The sequence below is a fragment of the Anthonomus grandis genome, chromosome 11, assembly GCF_022605725.1.
Source record: "Anthonomus grandis grandis chromosome 11, icAntGran1.3, whole genome shotgun sequence".
NCBI lineage: Eukaryota > Metazoa > Arthropoda > Insecta > Coleoptera > Curculionidae > Anthonomus > Anthonomus grandis.
The window spans coordinates 30,248,782-30,253,970 of record NC_065556.1 but is presented as its reverse complement, the minus strand read 5'-3'; the positions used below and the strand labels follow the sequence as shown (position 1 = coordinate 30,253,970).

The following is a 5,189-nucleotide window of genomic DNA, read 5'->3' as shown; positions in this document are numbered from 1 at the left end:
TCTAGAGTACAGGCTGGCCGGCAAATAACGTCCACAAAACACTATACACGTTGAGTTTTTAACAATTTGCGACAAAAGACAGGCCACGGACCTGTCCCCCAACCGAACGTGTGTAGCGAGAAATGTCCGGCCGGCCGGCCGCCTGAATGTGAATGGGTACCTTTACTAATTTTATGAAAGATAAAAAAAGATTTCTTTTTTCAGTAATAAATTATTATAAGGAAATAAATCATTTATTTCCTTGTAATAAGTCACTCAATTATTACAAGGAAATAAATGAATATTTAAGGAGTTTTTTAACCCTGTATACCGAATCTAGCTAAACTTCTCTGAGATATAACTGGTATAACTAGTTCAATAATTTACACCCAACAAATAAATAACAATCCATCTTAATTTTTAAAAATCTAGGACTATATAGCAATAAATTCCGTTCTACCGGGCCCATATCATAATTGCTAATAAATTAATATGGCATGTGAAAAATTAGTAACAAATTATGCTTTTAACATACTATATTCTATGGTCGAAAGGTAAATATTTTGAAAACAAATAGATGTTAAAACACACCCTCAACATAAATTCACTTTGTCGAGTTAATATGCGGTGTCTCACTGGTTTCTAAATAAACAATTACGTGTATTGCACGATCATTAAATAAACAAATAATTTATTAATTCGTGCTCAACGATGATTTATTTTATAATTGTGAAAAAAGTCATTAAAACTTTGACTATTTTTGACGTATTGGCAACTTCAGAAAAGATTTTTACATTTTTTTACTTTTAGATGCTTTTAAATTTTTTTTTTAATTCTAATATCCTCCCTAAATAAATTTGAATCTCTGCCTTTTGTTTGTACGATACGAGATTTTTAAGTAAAAATGTAAAAAACATATGTGCTCTGAGAAGAAATTCATTATTTTCTTCAGAGAAGAATGAAAAAGGTCAAGCTTTACACCTAGTCCAAGAACGTGAAACCGAGTTGACTAATCAACATTTCCAAGGTCTTTGGCCTCTGATAACTCTTGATGATGCTCAAGAAATCCATCAAGTGAATTTCTGATTATTGTCACTAACACCAATAAACTCCAATGAAGTTCCATGCCCACGAATGTGACCAGCTAAAAGTTCATTCGAAAAGTTTGGATGTTTTGCAAGGAAATTCTTCACTTAATTTAAAGAAGGATGAGACGAGCTCAAGCTCTTTTAATTATTACGATTTCTATATTTTTTGACCTCTGATAACTCTAGCTGAGTACTTCACCTTTAATTTTCTTTTTCTTACAAATATCAAACCTTTATATAGAGCTCAAGATTACAACACATCCAAGATATCCTCTTCACAGTTCAGTTGATTTCAGTAAAATTATCCTACTGAAGATCTTCTCCAAGAACACTCTTCATTTCGAGATACAATTTGCAGGAGTATTGTGGATGTTGCCGGTTTGACCAGATGAAAAATCCTTAAAGGAAATAATTATTAGCATGAAATTGTTTAGGACATATGTTTTTCCATGTTAGTAATAAGGTATTTTCAATATTGTTTTGTAAATTTTAACTATTTTAGTCACATTGCAACGTTGCTTTTGGCAAATCTTGCTAATGAAGTATATTCATGAATAAATTGGACTTAAAGATTTGGAGAATCCTCAAAAGCAACAATTTGCCAAAAAAATTTGAACCAAATTATAATGCCTTATTCTTCTTCTTCCTCTTGAAAAACTCTTAATGCAATAATTCTTTTTCCAACAGATATAGACAGACATACATCGAAATACCGGAGTCAATTTAGTTACACCTTAAATAGTATTTAGTACTTCCTTAATTGCGACGGCATCACTATCAAATAACGTATTTCGATCAGGCCTAACACTAAGTGGTAATAATGTGCCGCTAATGTTCCTCGAGATTACAATGTTCACCTTTACGCGATAACAATTTTGTTAGATTCTAATTTTGATTTATTATATATATAAACAATAAGCGAAAAAAAAAAGAATATTTCGGTTTTATTATGTGTAACCGGGACAATTTTCCGGCATATACCCCTCGAAACCCCAGGAAGTAATCTCGTGTAATGTCAGAATCCGTATAAACTTTCTAATGAGTTAATAAGTTGCTATATAAGCGTTCCGTTCCCGCAAGCATCTTATCCTAATGTAATTTCGCTATTCATAAAGTTAAGGCGGAAATTTGCGAGACGAGACTTTTTTAATTAAATCAGTTGGATTATGCGGCATGAACATAAATTTGATATGGCACTTAATGGATTTCTTTTTTGCAATTTCAAACATAAAATGTTCTTTATTAATTAGGAGTTTTAGGTTCCAAATGGATCTGTGGTATCAAGTCCATGATTTGAGTTTGTTGTTATCGCATTTCATTATCCAGTTACGCCCTGGATCATCTTTAAATGTTGCGCTTTTGCATAGTTGGACTCACTAGAGACGAGGATTTGCATTTCATAGTAATCATCAATGATTCTTGGGTCTCGAATGAGTTTTCATGCCAATGTAAAAGGTCCATTTTTTCAATTTTTACCACATTTCATTGTACGGGTACACCTAGAATCATTTTGAGATGGCACTGTTCTTAACTAATTAACGTCCCTAGGAATGAAAAATTTCATTTAATAGCAATTGTCATTGATTCTTGGCTTTCAGACGAGTTTTTATGTTAAAAGAACTGAGTATTCTATCCATTCCAATATTCAGTTTCTACCGTCCAAGTTTCCTTTGTCAAGAATATGTTCTTTGACAGTATCATATAGGCATATGTTACAATTGTCAACTGTCAACACTTAATAAGGTGAGGTAATTGGTAAATATGTTGCCTATGTTTTTTTTTTCAAGAAATGTTAATCCTGGTCAACGGGAGAAAAAAAAAGATTTCTTTACAAAATTATATGTAGATTATACGAAGAATTTGATGTAACGACGTCGCAGTTTGTTTCTCCAGACTAGTTCTTCTTACATGTATATTACGTCATAAATTTCAACTCTCACACCTAATCACGTAGTTAATCATAATCATCAAATTTGCCATGGCACGCATAAGCTTCTTTAATATTATCATATGCGCAAATGTCACAACGGTCATATCTTTTAAATATCATTACGATACGAGAAGCCAGGATGGCCAAATGCTTACAAAGTTAGTTTTTTCTTTTTCAAGAAATATTTATACTAGTCAAATTTCTCCCTTTGACTTAAGAATATGTTCCTTTGATAGGATTGTATGGGCAAATGTCACAACTATCATCTATCAATAATAAGTAATATAAGAGAAGCCAGTATTCCTAAATGCCAAAACTATCATGAATGTAACGGGGTGTACACACAGGGTCTTAAGGTGATGCGTATACGTAGATAGGTGACGATGGACAATAAACATTACTTAATCCTTCGATAAAAAATAATGACGATCTTCTTGAACAGAGTATTAAGATGATGCTTTTTTATCGCTTTGCCGATACTAAATCTTAGCTAAAGGTGTTATTTATATACGGATTGCAGTATAACAATTGCAAGAAGAAAAAGTAACAGAGAAGCGAAGACTATAAATTATCGTTTTTGGTTACTGAAAAGTACCGAGGAGCAAAAGAAAGTAAAAATTTTAATTTTCGATTGTCGCACGGGCCGCGGCGCCGTCCTTTTCGCAAAAATTTGATTATTTTGACCTAAAATCCGTAATTCTATTATTTAAAAATAATCACATTTAGGAGCGATAACGCGGTGTTTTAAGTAATAAAATTGACGTTTTTAGCGATTTTATTACGTGAAAAATTTACGGTGTATTTCACGTATACGAACGTTAAGGCACTAGACGAATTTAAGAGGTCTAGACTAAACTCTTAGGTGCCGCCTTTTAAAACAAACACCATCGGAGGCAATTAGTATATATGTTAAAAATGAATTTACGAGAGATGAAAAGCAAATAACCCATAAAATCCGCTGTCAGTTTTTCCGAAAATATCTAAATTGCCGGCGCAACGTTGCCAAGATATCTACAAATTCCAAACCTACCAATGCTTTGCGCATTATATAATTCCAGCGTATAATACTCGCCATATTTGCGTCACAACGCGTTACTCACTTATATTTATATGATTCTATTTGTTTACAGTACATTCCAGTGTAGATATTTACATCCGGTGAAGTTATTCGCAGTTCCAGGGGCGTACGATGCACGCAGATTCGATTAAAAATTGATTTCGCAGCTTATGTTATTTTAACGTGCCGGTATGCCGTTCAATTTCCTTCCACTAACGCTTAAACTGACGTGACTTGATGAGTTATTTTCGAAGGCGATCCATTTATTCATAGAAATAAATTCGATGGCATTTTAATTGAAATTTTTGAAAAACTTATTTCGTGCATTAAACTGTGGGAACCATCCAAAATTCGCAATTTTATCCAGATATTTGATTCATGAAAAATAAGGACATTTCTCAATTATCCAATCAATTACTAAATCAAACCGACCCAAATGCAAATGGATCGCAAATAACGTTGGCGCTGCCGTCGATGGCGCCTGCATTCACATAAACTTCCCTATGAATAAATATACAGAAAGCGAGCGTTATTGCAATGAGGATATATATCCAGTACGGGATTTGTTTGCTTTCGCGTTTAAATCGTGTAAACGAAAGAATGATTCCTGTCTGAGCATTATTACTTACCATCACTAGCATCACGGTAAAGCGTTTTTCTCTTTTGAAGCGTCGCGATGGCGCGCCCTTACAACGTTCTCGGGCAATATCTTCAGTCAAGGAGTTCTATTACATAAGATTAGATATGTTCAGACCGTGATTGGTGAATGAAATTTGAGAACAATGAAGTATCAATCATCTTTTAGCCAAGGCGTGACACTTGACATTGACATTTTTTTATTTTCAATGCAATCGGTATTAAATTTCTCAGCAATCTTTTTTCAAAATCAAAATCTTTTCTTTCTTCCTTTATTTAGAAATAATATTTCTTGAAAAAAAAAACCGTTTTAACATCGAACAACACTGGCTTTAATTATAATTAATTATTGGCTCTTATAGCGAATAAATAGTATTGTCATTATGTTAAGCATCTATACTTTCTTTAAGACCCTAAGTGTGTACACCTCTTTACATTTATGACAATTTTGAAGTATGACATTAAACGTCTAGGTAATGTTGCCAACCTCAGGTTTTAT

General features: G+C 33.0%; 1 long non-coding RNA gene across 1 annotated transcript; it reads right to left on the bottom strand.

The window, feature by feature from the left end:
• Window positions 1-1,254: 1,254 nt before the first annotated feature.
• LOC126742533 (uncharacterized) lies at window positions 1,255-4,814 on the bottom strand. The gene is made up of 2 exons (XR_007662592.1): window positions 4,684-4,814; window positions 1,255-1,465 (listed from the first exon to the last, which is right to left on the bottom strand). It is a non-coding gene; the product is annotated as an uncharacterized LOC126742533 (long non-coding RNA).
• Between the last annotated feature and the right edge of the window lie 375 nt (window positions 4,815-5,189).